The 16,242-nt window shown below is 41.6% G+C and overlaps 1 protein-coding gene across 8 annotated transcripts in view; it reads left to right on the top strand.

The window, feature by feature from the left end:
• MAGI2 (membrane associated guanylate kinase, WW and PDZ domain containing 2) overlaps positions 1–16,242 on the top strand; it is an 838,547-nt gene that overhangs the window by 377,889 nt on the left and 444,416 nt on the right. The gene's annotated exons all lie outside the window — the stretch shown is intronic.

Here is a 16,242-nt window from a genome sequence, read left to right as displayed (position 1 = left end):
CAGGGTCTAAGTACAGATAGCGACGTTTTAAGCTTTACTAGCTTTTCCTCAGGCTAAAGGAAAAGCTAGTAAAGCTTGAAAAGTTGCTCACCTATATATATATATATATATATATATAGACAACGGGTTGGTCCGGCACAGCCACTTAGTAGAACAGCTTCAGGGGGTGCCCGCAGACGGCTCCAAACAGCAATATATACAACAGGAACTGCAGCACTCCAGCCTTTGGTAACGTGAAAAAATGTATTCAGCAACGTTTCAATACAACCAAACTGTATTTTCCTCAGGCTCAAATCGAGTGCAAACAAACTGACCTTTTAAACATGACAACCAGCGTCAGGCTTTCCGCGGCGTGCACGCTCGGCGACGTCGGCTCTTACTAGTGACGTCATCCCCTGTGAGCCATTACCGGCATCTCCATACTGTGATAGTTTATTCTGTTGCCAAGGCAACCTTCTCCATTCCCCACCATACAATTACAATTTACAATACATACACATATTAAAATACATACAACAGACACATATATCACAATCCAAAATGCCAAAATCTCTAAACTACTAAAAGTTGCTTCATCTAAATATCAATTTTTATCATAATTCCTTTTAATTTAATTAATATTAATCGGATGTCTAATAACTCGTTATACTACTGAGGGAATAAATGCTGAATATTACTTAACAGTTATTGTACCATAAACACAACCACAACCATTATCATACAAATGCTCCGAGACCTATTGATCATTCAACCCCTGTGGGGCTACTGTATCTATGCGCATGATCCACCTAGCTTTGCACTGCAATAGTGCTTTCCCTCTGTCGCCACCTCTCACAGACGCCACTATGGCCCTTATTCTGATCGGTGCGGCCGGAGCCGATTATGCGGCCAGGACCGTGCGTGCGAAACCCCGCCTTCCATACGGATCGCCAACTCCGTCCGTATGCGGTAAGAAGCTGTCCGAACGGACCGCACGTGTATTTTTCACGGAATACGCCTCCTCCATCTAAGGGAACCTCCCCCATCATTCGATGGTCGCAGACCATCGAATGCAGGACCGTGTGCTCCACCAGCACCCGCAACCTCAGACCACACGGACATTTTTCCGTGCAAAAGCAGGGATCTGGGCGGGCAGCTGACATCCGGCGATGTCATATGTCCGCCCCCTACACGTGCGTCACGGCCGCATTACCATAAGTACGCCCAGCGTTTTCATGGGAACTCCCATGAAACGCGGGGCGTATGCATATGGTAATGAGCCCAAATAGCCCTTCACGCCCCTCTCCACCCCCTGTTCGGAGTGTTCACATATCATGCGGGATTTGGCCGTACGCCCCGCTCGCACATGCGCAGAGACGCCTCTGCACATGCGCAGACACAAAACATCGGCGGCCCGAACGCACGCGGATATATCCGCACCGATCAGAATAAGGGCCTATGTGGTCTATCATTCAGTACTTGACACTTGTCAAAGGATGTCCAGTAGCCGCAAAATGTCATGCTACTGGTTGTTGACTGTTACCTGACACTAACACAGCTTTAATCAGTGAGCGGTGTGCTGACTTCCGCTCTTTGAAGGACCTCTCGTTCTTTCCAACATAGCTGAGTCCGCACTAACAGACAATCTGATACACAATAAATTTTGTATTACATGTTAAAGTATGTCTAATCTTCAAAGCTTTACCAGGTTGTGGATGGTAAATTGTGGAAGCTTAACCCCTTCCCGACATTGCCTTTTTTGTTAATTTTTTTTTTTTCCTCCTTGCGTTCAAATAAGCGTAACTTTTTTAATTTTCCGGCTATATAGACACATGAGGGCTTTTTTTTTGCGGGACAAGTTGTACTTTGTAATGGTACCATTTACTATACCGTATAATATTCTGGGGAATCAGGAAATAATTCAATGTGGGGTAAAAAAAAAAAAAAACGCCATTCCACAATTTTGCGCTGGTTACGCTTTTTTTTGAGTTCATAGTTCGTTTAAAATGATGGGTTATCTTTATTCTATGGGTCGTTACGATTCTGGTGATACCAAACTTATATAGTTTTCGTTATGTTTTACCACTAAAAAAAAAAATAGCAACTTTTACGGTTTTTCGAATTTGCGTCGCGTCGCCATGTTCTGCGGCTTATAACTTTTTTATTTTTCCACCTACGGACCTGGGTGAGGGCTCATTTTTTGCGGGCTGAAGTGTACTTTTTAATTAATACCATTATGGGATATGGGCGACTTTCTGATCTCTTTTAGTTATTTTTTTTTGGGTAAGCGATGCGACCAAAAAACGTAGTTTTGGCGTTGGGAATTATTTTCCGTTTACGCCTTTAACCGTGCGGGATAACTAATGTTATATTTTAATAGATCGGACTTTTAGGAACGCGGCGATACCAAATATGTTTATTTCTTTATTTTTTATTTATTTTTATTTGTGAAATGGGGAAAGGGGGGTGATTTGAACTTTTAATATTTTTTTTTTTTTTTTTTTTTTTTAAACTTTATTTTTTATTTTTTTTTACTTTTACTACAAGGCCCCCTAGTGTACTTGACCACTAGGGTGCGCGATCGCCTGTACTAGGTTCAGTCATAGAGCTCTATGGCTGAACATAGTGATTTTCAGCACTTTCTATTACATCCTGCCTCAGGCAGGATGTAATAGGAATGCTGACACGGCCAGCACAGGGGTCTACATTAGACCCCTGGCTACCATGGCAACCGATCGGCACCCTCCGATCTCGCCGCGGGGGGCCGCGATCGGCGCCGGAGGGGAGCGCCCCCCCTCCGATCAGCTATTTAAGCACTGCGGGCGCTTTGCCCGCGGTGCTTAAAGGGTTAAACGGCCACGATCGGCGAACTCGCCGCTCGTGGCCGTGAGAGCAGGTGCCTGGCTGTAATATACAGCCATTACCTGCTCTCTTTCAAGCCAGCTCACTCCGTGAGCTGGCTTGATTCCCCCGCAACCGACATATGACGTAAATGTACGTCATATGTCGGGAAGGGGTTAAAGACGCTAGGCTGTTACCATGTTACAAGAGGTCTAAGAGCTTAAGAGACATGCTAGTAAAAACGTATACCCCAGCAGATACTAGGATCGCTAGAAAGAAGGCCCTGGGATGTGGGAGATGTATGTGTGTCACATGTAAGTTTTAAATCCCGGGTGATACATTTTACCATCCACAGGCAAGTCCCGGCGGCTCCCCCTCCCTCCCTTACCTGGCCTGAATCCTCCAGTTTTCCCAGGTCTGTGGACACATCTATTATAATAAGTGACTTAGCAAAATAGGTTGCTTACCTGTACATTATCAAAGAAATCCACAAAACATGACCTGTTATAATGTGTACACACGGTGCGATTATTTTGACTATCTGATTTTGGCTAATTGCACCTAAGGTATACTTTAGATTTACACTATCTTGCTATATTTTGTCGGGATATGCATTAGGATTGCATGTTGAACACTGTGCAATTTTGACTATATAGTCAAAATCGATAGCCAATATCGCACCGCGTGTACACAGCATTAAGGTTATTCTGGTTGACACGCAGTGCTGCAAATTTCGCAGTGCTGCGTGTCTTTTTAAGCAGGCTGATCGCATTGCCGACTGCCCCTCTTCACACGGCGAATTCACCAGCAAGGCTGCAAATGGATGTTTTGCATAAACATTTATTCGCAGCCTAGGGAGCGAGGACCACATTATTTGATAGTTTCCAACCATAGAATGATGTGGAGTGTATACGCAAAACTAAGACACTCTCATGTGTCTTAGCTTTGCGTGTGCGCTCTACGAGGACATGGCACCGCGCCATCGAGGCATTATCATGAGTACTTCCAGCATTTTCATGGGAACGCCCATGAAACGCTGGGCGCATCCCCTGGCCCACCGCCCCACACCCCACGCCCGCACTGTTGTGTGCTAGTGCCCGGTGAACACCATATTCGCCGTGGCTGCTCACACACATGCACAGAAATATTGCGCTCCCGTGTAAATTCGCATGGTAAAGTATCAACCAAAATTAGGTCCTCTATGTGGTACTTGAGGACTGAAGCTGAGAACCCTGAGGTTATGGTATGGTTTAAATACCTTGCCATTATTTATATGAACAATTATTGTTTTAGTTTTTGCTATGTACCATGATGACAGCAGATTTTAGATTTGAACTACTATAGATTACATGATGGAATATGAAGGCCCCCAAAGTTACATTTACAATGCAAGTGCTCTTTTAGGCTGTGTTATTGATGATGCCAATGCCATTACGTGAAGCTCACACTGTAATAGGAAAAGTACAATGAAGGACCCTTCACTTCCTAAACTCTCTGCTTGATTCATAATAGTTTTACTAAAGCTTCTAAAAATGAAAAGAGATCAGATTGCCTATAATTTCTCTATTGCATCCTAGAAAATGCATAACATCGTCTATTTGCATTTTTAGCATTTTAGTAAATTTACCCTATAGGAGGGTATTCCATTAGTTGCAGCCGTTTCAGATGGTTTTTCCACCAATGCAATTTCCCTTTTATAAAAGTCAATAATTGGCACTTAAATTAAATAGATCATGTAAATGTAAATTCGACTGAAAATTGCCGAAAAGTGCCTGTTTTAAGACTGTCTAAAAATCTGGCACTATTAGAATAAACCCATAATCTATACAGTCCACTATATGGAAAAATAACTCTAAATAGAAAATATTACCAAAGGGAGTAGTCCATAACCAGACTAAGAGGCCTTGGAGCCCTAGGCAGCAAATATACACACATATACAGTACATACGTACATAGATACACACACGCATAAATAATCAACATAGATACACAATTATTGTAATTTTTCGGTACTTGTTTAGTTTCACGGCGGCAGCAGGGCCGCTGTGAACTTCCGGGTGCGGTGCTCACCAAACTATCTAAAATAAAGGAAATTAACTCTATGCCAACGTAGATAGTTCATACCCCTACTATCCACGTTGGCATGGAGTTGATTTTAGATAGCGTGGCGAGCGCAGCGAGCCACCGAGCCCGCAGCTTGGGCGAGCGAAGCGAGCCCCGCAAGGGGACTCAGATGCACGGCCGCTGCCGCCGTGAAACTAAACAAGTACCTAATTTTCCACCCTAAATAATACAGAAAACCCCCAAATAACATTAGTAAACCACCCAACCCTCGCAGGATACACATATGTACCCCTATTGTATAGTGTATCCCTTGTATTGACCATGTAGAACTACATGTAATGGAATGAGATATAGAAGAGTTGAAGGGAATGGAGACTCATGGGGTAATCGCTGGTGTGCCTTTCAGTGTCTCTGCAACATATATTAAGGCACAGTTGCAGCAGCACAATTAGTGAAGCCTGATGTCACCCCTATCACTTACTGGGATGCAGTCAGTTTCCCGGCTGTCGGAATCCCGGCAGTCAAAATCCCGACACCGCAATCCCGACCGCCGCAATCCCGACCGCCGCAATCCCGACTGCCGCAATGCCGGCACTTTGTCCCTCTGTGGGTGTCCACGACACCCATAGAGGGAGAATAAATTAGTGTGCAGAGCGTAGCGAGGCATTGGGCCTGCTGCGTGGCGAGGACAGCGAGCGTGCAAGGGGGGGGGGCATCCATGTCCCCCTTGTCGGCATTGCGGCGGTTGGGATTCTGGCCGCCGTGATTAAATACCAGTCGCCACCTACTTGCCTACCAGCCTCCAACCCTAGAAAGTTAGAGCACTGGAGCCTCCCCTGCATCTCTGGTATCATTTGTGTTATGGATAATAGCTGGTGCCTGTACTACAGTACATGGATGAAGACACCAACTGCCCTATCAGCCATTGTAGGTTGCTGCACAGGGCTGATGATAAAATTTTAGTATTAGTATTAAAGGTTATGTCAGTGTTGAATGACAAGCAGGCTCTCTGGCACCCATTAAGAACCCACGTGGCTGCCTACTTTCCCTTGTGGAAGTTTGGCCCTTGGTAGAACTAAACTTGATAAAATTTAAAGTACAGTGTAATACGAGAGAGATCATCAGAGATTGAATGGTATTAGGTTGATAGTTCCTAGGTCGACCCCAGGTGTTCGACATGCACATATTCAACATGGTCAAAACGGTAAATTGGTAAAAATGTAAAGTAGACAACTGAAAGATCGATAGGTACAAAAGGTCTACACAGTGAAAAGGTCAATATGGAAATAGTAGACACAAAAAATGGTCAACACAGATTTTTGGCAGTTTTTTTGTATGTTGAACCGTATAGAAGTCAAATAAGTAGAAACGTGTATCCTTATGGCATAGTTTTGCTACTTCAGGCAAGTTAAAAAAAGTTGTACAAAATAAAGAAAAAATATCCACATTTGTGTTGGCCATTTTCATGTTGACCATTTGACCACTTGAACATATCAGCCTTTTGTACCTGTTGACCTAATGCATGTTGACCAAATGGTGTCGACCAACTGACTGTTGGCCTATCATTTGGATACCGACCAAACATATGGCTGTTCTACGGGTACAGATTGCTCTTATGCTGTGTACACATGGTGCTATTAAGGGTCATTTTCAGTTTGATTTGGACTACATAGTCCAAATTAAATAGAAAGTGACCCTGAATCATATATACTGCATTTGATCATCCAGATTCGATCCTGGTGCGCGGCTCCACGGCATCAGGATCAGGATCAAGAGCAGAAATAGACTATGCAGGCAAGCCTATTTCTGCTTCATTCAGCTAGATAAAAAGGAGGGCCATGCTACTCAATGCAGCATGCCCCCCGCTCCTCTCCTAGGGCCGTCCCTCCCTGCCGGGTTCCAGCGGATGCGGATATCAAATAGATAACATTGAACTGCCACATCGCACCATGTGAAGACACCTTAGGCCAGATGTTCTAAGCTTGAAGGTGATAAAATGGAGAGTGATAAACCACCAGCCAATCAACTCCTATCTGTCATGTTACAGCTCCTACCTTTCAGTGGTTTACCACTCTCCATTTTAAAGCTTAGTACATCTGGCCCCTTATGAGACAGACAAGAAATGGACACAATAAATGGATCAGTAATAACTAATAAAAGTAAATATTTGTAAATTACAACTAGCCCCCCTCCCCCATTGGTATATATGATTAGCTCTGCCCCTGGTCCCATGGCAACACAGTGCCATTACATTAAGCAGGTTTAACTCAAAAATGATATATCTCACGGAATGAACTGTTGGCCTGGCAGGCAGACTGCTCTACATGCATGTCACAACACAAAATCAGCAACTATCATGCAAATCTGCTCTCATAGACCGTGAAAGTCCAGACTGGATACTTATATTTTAATTAAAAGGATTGAAAGCATGAGGGAATAAACTTGTTTAACCAAGTACAACACTTGCTCTTTGGCAGAGCATGCCTTATCTAAATGGGTATATCTCTGATAAGTCTAGTACAGCTGTTTAAGAGTGCTAGATGTATAGGGAAGCTCGTTTTCAAGTTTGGCAACTACAGTTAATACATTTTGTTCTAAAATAAAATATTTTAAGGGTAAAGTTAAATAGATATGAAAAAGGTAAATCTGCATTGGCCATGCAATTCTTGGCAGTCAAATCTCTACTGTATTTATAATTTTACGTCTGCGGACCAAACCTCTCCTTGACTATTGGCCGATGAGATCTCTCCTTGACTATTGGCCGATGAGATTTAATGGCTGTCTATCATCTGGCCTGTGTAACTCAGTAAGAATCCTAGGCCACTTCCTCGTATTCGTCAGCAGCTGTCACTCAACAAGTAGCACAATAACCCGGGTGCAGTCATTCGTATTGATACACAAGTGACTGAATTTATGTGAATGGCATTTCAAACACTATTAAATGTACCCAGCATTTTGAATACAGAAGCAGTGGGTGGAAGATCTATAGGCTAGAATAAAGAATGCCTGAAATGTTCAAGTCTTGGTATTATTCTACTCGAGATGAGCTGTAATTCTGAAATCTGTTTCGGGTTCTCTTCAACAGTTCTCTTTTTTATGAAACGTCAACCAAGATAGTTATGTCAACATATAAACAGGTCTGATAACTATGTCTAGGCTTGTAAAATCAGTTATTTATATATATAACTTAAGGCACAATGCTACAATGGAGTTTACCAATTCATTACTAGAATTTACAGCTGTCTGCTTTACAAAAGAGAGGTGACTTAATAATTGTATTGATCATTTAACCTGGTGATTTGTGAATTTACCTGCATGCAACACTAAAAATATTAAACATTGCTCAGTATAGAGACTTTTGAACAATTGTATAAACAACAAGCTCTTTGAACCATGTTCAATTTTGTATAATGTAATGTGTGTATAATGATCACCAACAATGGTACCATTGATAGGTAACCTTGATGGTGTGACACCTTCTGCAAGGGAACCCCCAATGATTTCACCCATCGATGGTCACCTCTTCTTTACAATACAGTGTGCGGTGCGACAATGAGAGCCCAGGGACGGGGCTTTGTGGAAGTGCCAGGAGTAGAGCTAAGCTTGGTGTCCAGGTTCTTTAAAAAAAGAAATATTCATTGCATGTGCATCATCGATGGTTGGAAACCCATAAATGGCAAAAGTATTCAACATTGATAATAAATCAATGGCCAAATGCACTCCATTCCACCCCCAGTGCCCTGTACAATGAAGACCCTCTGTGTTTGGACGGGAGAGAGACTGATTGAGCAGTCAGACCATGACCAACAGGTCCACTCTCCAGCAGCCAGAAAGGTTGGACAACCCATCCACCAGCAAGCAGGTGCAGCATTGTAGTGCACTCAGTCACAGAGATTGAACGGGAGAGTTGCACTATAGATGTATCATATCCCACAGGCCTTGCAGGGATTGCATACAATACATTGTATGCTAAAAGACTGCATACAATATATTATACACAATCCTGCCGCTTTGATTCAAGGGGATCATATGCAACTTCTCTCCTTGGAGAAGTCGCAAAGTGTATTGGGCTATTACAGTATACAGTGGTTGTTATTTTTATATTTAAAAAAAAAATTGTAGGCTGTACACTCTGTCTTTGTAGGCTACCACGTCCTCTGGGGCCAGAGAGGCATATGTCGATATGCAATAGAGTTCTACAACTAATACAAAAAAGATTTTTCCCAACAGTCGGGATTCCGACAGTCATTTACCCGCCGCGGGGATCCCGACTGTCAAAACGCCGACAGACGGGTGCCCAACGGCCACCCGCTATTTTCCCTCGTGGGAGTCCACGACCCCCATAGAGGGAGAATAGAACAGGTGGCTCGTGTAGCCCGCAGCGTGGCGAGCACAGCGAGCCCACAAGGGGCTTTTTGCTCTCACAATGCTGTCTGAGTCTGGGCAGTCGGGATCCCGACGTCGGGCTAATGACTGTCGGGATCCCGACTGTCGGAACCCCATACCACACCCAAATAATATTTTATCCATCTTGCAAGGGTATTTTTTGCAGTGGTCTGGCATTTGGGGGTCCATTATGAAGAATAATATGTGATCTGTGGTCTATTTGTTTTTTCCATGTAAATTGAAATATATTTCTAACTAAATCTTGTGGATTTATGGGTTGAGGATATAAAGCTGGTAACACAATGGGGGTATCCCATAAATAACCGCAGCTAATGGATCCCCTTTTTAACCACCTCTTAGAGACCATTTTTTTTTTTTTTTGTAAAAAACATAGATCTGGGATTTTATCCCTTGTGTTTTCACACAAAATCAGGTCATTTTTTTTTCTAAAAAAAAGGGGTTATAATATGATAGCCAAATAATGAGCATTGCACTAATAACGCAATATTAGGCCATTTTCAGCTAAAATTTTAGTGCTGCTAATAAATTACCCCAAATATCTTGATTCAGGTGGAATTTTGAGATAGCAGTTGAAAGAAATTGAGGATTTGTCTTTGTACCACATTATCCACAGTATATATAAGTTTAAATAAAGAGATATAAATTTAGTCTTGTGAGGCATGTAGTCCATCTATTCTTCTGACTTAGTCAATAGCAATCTAAAAATTATTTAATTATTATTTAAGACTCTCCTGTTAAGGTTCAAAGGCATCGTTCATCAAAACCTCAAACATCAGGATAAGGCCCCATGGCACTACAAATTACTTCCTACAGTATTTCAACAAATTCTTGAAAGCTGCCTAAAAAAAAGTCTTGATTAATTTCTCTGAAAATGTATTTTCCATAAAAACACAGGAAGTATAAAACTTGAGAAAATTTAGAAAATAAGGAGCTGCAGTCTCTCACTACACATGTTCTCCAAACTTTATAATAGGCTTCAGAGGGATTTTCCGTTATGGCTTGTAGACCACCATCTGTGCTAAGTTATTTTTCTTTAATTGTGCCCTTTCAACTTCCACGCCATTGATGAAAGGACAGAATTCAACTCCTTAATAACTTTATCAAAAGCAAAACACAGAACGTGTATGGAGTTTTTCTACAGAATAGTCCTTTTGGACGTCATTAGAAACATTCTGAATTCCTGTAGTTCTATTAATTTGTTTGATAATACTTTGCACCTATCAGTGTTCAATACAAAAAAGTGCTCAGTCTGGTAGGACACATTGCCACTTGAGGTTATCTTAAGTATTTATTTACCATCTCTAAGGTCATTTTGTCTACTTGGAGATAATATATGGTCCAGGCTCAAACAGTAAAAGCATTGCTTTGGAACGTAGAGGCTTAAAGGACTGGTCCCAGCTCATATACAGTAGTTTACCAAGCTTTTGAAATTGCCTGCTAAAAAATTGTCTCTGGTCCATTGACTGGGCATAAAAAGGTGGCTTATTAGTGGGGTATCCGCCTTCTCCTCTGAATAAAGCTTCACATTGATATGATTCATCACCCACAAACCTGTGTTATGTTCATAGACACAACTGAGAGCAGTCAGTAAGTCCAGCACTGTTGGAGAGTAGTCTTGTGCCTTTAACAGGCTTTGTTAAGATGTGTTAGGGGGTGGGAATTGAGCTCTGAGACTAGGACTGTCCAAGTAGAGATAGTATGCCTGAATTAAGAAGATATGCACTCAAAGTGGAATATCCTGCATTAGGAACTATCTCCCTCAGGTAGGAGTTGGTTGGTCCCTACCCCCTGTGTGGCATAATATGTACTGGCAGCACTACAGTGTGGCATATTTTAACTGGGGGGAATTCAATGTGACATTATATGACTTGGTGGAACTGTGTTGTATAATGTGAAATAGTGCACTTCTATTGGGCATAAAATAAACTAAAGCAATAATATGGGGCATAAAAGTAATGACTGCTGAGAGAGATGTGTCTCTCTCTCTCTCTCACTCTACAGGCAATGGGGAGGCCCCCTTTTAAATGTTGCTATGGGGCCCTCACAGTTCTGGTTGCACCCTTGAATTTTTTCCCAGTACGTAGGATGACCAGAAGAATCACACTAAAGGAGTGCACGCGCGGTGCACTTTACTTTCTACTAAAGCCTGATTAAATCCCGATCGAATTGCACGTCGCCGTGTACACATTTGATTTAGACGATATACTACAGATCTGTAGTATATAGTCCTGCCTGCACAGTCTATTTTTCTATTAGATTTTGAAGCCATGGGATGCGCATCGGGATCGAATTGAATAGTTTATTTTCGATTGGATTTCAATTAAATTTTGCTAATATAAGCAAAATAGAATAGAAAAATAGATGAAATCTAACCGTGTGTATGCCCTATAAGATGTCTGATGCTCTCTAGATCATTGCCGGTGCTTCAAATGTTGCTATCTATCATTTAAAAACTGCCAAACATCAGTGTATCTGAAACACTGAACTAACTAACTAGAACAGTACCAGTTGTTGGCATTCAATATATAAATAATCCATTAACCAATAAGACTTTAGGTTAATGAAGAAAATATGATTGTTAATAAAGCCATTATTTGCCAGTGACATCCTCAGGAATACATAACCAGTTACAGTCTACTAACAAACAGACGTGTTTCAGGACAGTGGTGGTGAGAAGTAAATCAGTTCAAGAGCATACAGTAAAAGGACATTGTGGGGGAATTGCATTAGCATAGATAATTTAATGAGGGAGCAAAACGGGGTGACATCAAGGTTTTTTTAATGCTTTTTAGTTTCAGGATATTCAATAGCAGTCTGTATTTTGTTTTGTTTTTCATTAAATTATATGTTTCCGGTCGATAAACTGCCACAGTCCGTGAAAACACTTTTTTGACACAGGGCCTTTTTTTTTATACTTGAGCCAGATAAAAAAAAAAAAACTAATTAGTGCAGTCTACAGGATCACTTTGTGGACAATTGAAAATCCCCAGGGAATCAAATAGCCTGCAGTAAATGACTATTGTTATTTGAATTACTGACTAATCGTCACTTCAACAACAGTAATGCTAGTTGAATTAGGAGGTACATTATACCTGACATGACATAAAGGTCATAAAATCAAAGCACAGTGCATTTCCTTTTTGGGCACCCTCCTAATTTTTTTGAACTTTTTTCTCCAGTGACCTAGAGGTTGTCCTTCATTACCTTATGATATGATTTTTGAAAATCCTTATGCATATAAAGAATAACACTAGTGCATGTGATAAATCTCTAGACCCCAGAGCTATACCTGTAAGAGCCACCTTTCGGTTAAAGCTAATTCTACTTACTGGTACTCCGATACAAACAGGACTTAGTGTGGCTAATAGGGATTTATGAAAGACTAATTACCAGTCCATCATCATGCCGGAACAACACAACAGTAATGCCAGCAATACTGGTTGTGTGTAGCAAACAGAGCAGCACTTGAAGTGCTCCATTGGGCACCATCTAGTGGCACCAGGCTCGGAAAACACTTGAATTCACCCCATTGGTTAATTCAAGTGTTTTGCATAGAGGTGATGAACAGTGTTTTTGGGAACATGTTATATTTCCCAGTAACTCAATAATATAAATGACAGGTCAAAAGCAATTGGAAAGTAAGAAAGAAAATTAATTTCACATAAGGGTTATTAGGAATACAGAAAAGTTATAGACAATGCAAATGGTCATTGAAGGCAGCATTTAATTGTGTCAAAGAAATATTAGATGGTCAAACACCAATAATAAGAAAGAATAAAGAAGCACAGCTATATACCACTGGGGTAGAAACTATCACCAGCACATGAGAAATGGGCAGGTAGTTATGTAAAGGCTGCGTAACCAACAGATTCTGAATTCCTGACTACTCCAAATGTATGATCAATACAACCTGAGGCACAGCCTGAATAAATCTTGTGTATTCTAGGCAACCTGAACAGCTGATTGGTTGGTTCTAAAGCACTGTTGATATTATTAATGATATTGGCGGTGCTGTGGAACAAATGTTTTACTCTAATATCATTGGGCTAGAGGGCCAAGTGTATTGCTTTGCCCAGGGGGTACAATGATGTAAAGCACTGCCTAAACCACTCACCTTTCCTATAGACTGTGAAATGCTCATTGGTACTGAGTTGCCCATGCAGTTATTGCAGGGTAGGTGGCTAATAGGCAAGGCCTGTATCTATTCAGAGACCAGGACTTCTGCAACAGTCTACAGTAGGTCCTTTTTCAGCCATGGATATATCAGAAATAAATCAGAAAAGGATTGCAGGCTCTAGTACAAGACAGCATGGCTGCTAATATATAAGAGTTCCCACAACTATAAGGGGCAAATCTTAAGTCCCCTACAGAACAAAGGGCGATCATCTAATGAAACCACACTCGCCCTGTAGCTGTGTCTGTTGCCCTAACAATCCAGCAACTGCAAAAGGGATTTAGGGTCATGGGGCTGTTGTCATAGTTTAAAGATTTACCCACTCAATTTATCTGTATCTTATCTATATAACCTTAGGTGTGGTGGAGAACCTTCCATCCTATTGTTAGGCAGACCTGTAATTGAATTGGTTCATTTTCTCTGAATAATGGGTAATAAACTTGGCACAGAATGTTCTGGTGAAGGCTGTTGTAAAAACATTCTAAAGATACACAGTAGAATCAACATGACTTGTACAGAGTTCAGAATGTAAAATTGCTACCATGCTGAAAAGGCTATCTGTGTACTCTGCAGCGGATCAAACCTTCTCTCTTTATTACCTGTTGGAAATCCTTGACCTGGAGAATCTGCTTGTTTTGGTCTGACAGTGTAGTTTTGAAAGTCAGTTTGTTCATCCAGGACTAGTAGGATCTTAAATTAATATTTAACTCCTTTATTTCTGTATACATTGCAGGAGTAACTTGGATAACAATAGGTTATGAAATTCTGGGGCAGATGTATTAAGCCTTAACAAGAGATAAATGCAAGGGTGATAAAGAGAGATAAACATCCAGCCAAACACATCCTAACTGCCATGTTACAGGCTGTGTTTGAAAAAGTCAGTAAGGTGCTGATTGGCTGGACGTTTATCTCTCTTTATTAACCAGTGGGTGATAACACTTGTACTGTGGATGGGATCTTCTCCTATTGGAAACACCCAGGAATAAATTATGCAATATGGGTGTGAAATGATCACTCTGTGCTATTATGTTATTATTTATTACCTTATTATTTATTTGCACTAAATTTGTAACGGAATGACTGTATCCAAAACATGCTATTGGATACAGGATATTGTGCCATTCAACATTAAGAAATCAATAAAAAACAGTTGTTGAGGTTGGTACAGCATACATATACCTCCCAACTGTCCCGCTAAATGCGGGAACATCCCGGTTTTTGGGGATGTTCCCGCGTCCTTCCCGCGGCCAGCAGTGTCCCACTGCGGGGGGGGGGGCAGTTGGGAGTCCCCCCCAATCTGACAGAATAGATGCTGTGCGCATGCGCACAGTATCTATTCACGACCGAAAATGGGGTACGGTCTAATTAGCATAAACCGCACCCTCATTTACATATGCCATGCCCCCTTTTCGTGTCCCTATTCTGACATTGATAAAGTTGGGAGGTATGCATAATTATATACCTATTTGCTTGACACGTGGTAACAAATGATTTATTTAACAATATATCTTCCTCAATGCTCAGTGGCCTAATGCCTGCGCTTTTTGCACCATCTGTGTGATGAACAATTTACAGGGTCAGTTTAACAATGGGGCAGATGGAGCTGCAGCTCCAGGCCTCAACCTAAGAATAGGCCAATAATCACGACAGTATGATGATGACCTGATGCCTAGCTAGTCATGCAGTCAACCATAAATCAAAAGTATTTAAATATTATTTCTATTTTTCCACAAAATATGTATATATATATTTTTGGTACTTATGTAATATCTGGGCTCCTGTTTTTCTTATGAGACCACGTCCCCTCGCGGGGCTCGCCACGCTTCGGGCACGGTGGCTCGCTGCGCTCGCCACACTATATTAAATCAACTCCATGCGTAGTTGGATAGTAGGGGTATGAAAAAATGGGGTGCATTTAACATGGGAGCCCAGATAATACATAAGTACCATATTTTTTTATGTATTTAGATAGGCAATGGTACTGATGAGATCCAGACTTTGGGTTGTTATGCAATAGATTGACATGGGCAGTAGGGCGACACAGCAAAATGTCAACAATGCAATTGTTGAAACATGAAAAAGCATTATTTTTTCTCAATTTCTTTTTCCTTTTTGGAATTTTTTTCAAACTCTACCAGCTATTTGCACTACCATTGGGAACAGTAAAGAGTGACGAGTGCAGCGGTGGCTGAGTGAAGCCCTTGACCCCTGCATAGTGAGTGAAGAGCTATATTAATTTGGGGTCCATGTGCTCAAATGTACAAATTGACACCAAAAAATTTGAAAAACTCATGTCGACCTTTGACACTGCTGTTTGTGTTGATGGTCTGCATGTTAAACCTTTTGGGGTTGACCTAGACCATGGGTCTTCAAACTGTGGCCCTCCAGATGTTGTGAAACTACAAATCCCAGCATGCCTTGCCACAGTTTTAACACTCCCGTATAGCAAAACTGTGGCAAGGCATGCTGGGATTTGTAGTTTCACAACATCTGGAGGGCCGCAGTTTAGTTTAGACACTGGCTTAATTACTGGTGACTCTATGATCCCCACCTGGTGCTGACAGTGTAGCAAGTGTACCCCCACATGACACTGGTCGCACCTACACAACACTGATCATAGCTCCTCCCCTTCTCAGTATAGGTCCTTGAATATTTTTAGTTCTGAGCCCAAGTGGCCCTTAACCTGGCTCTGGCAGATTATGCACTGTAACTGGAGTTATCATACCTGCTCTATGGTATTCTTGTTAGACCATTTGCAATGGCTGCTTATAGCACAG

This window comes from Crinia signifera, chromosome 4 (genome assembly GCF_055691185.1).
Source record: "Crinia signifera chromosome 4, ASM5569118v1, whole genome shotgun sequence".
NCBI lineage: Eukaryota > Metazoa > Chordata > Amphibia > Anura > Myobatrachidae > Crinia > Crinia signifera.
This window is presented reverse-complemented; position numbering and strand designations above follow the sequence as displayed.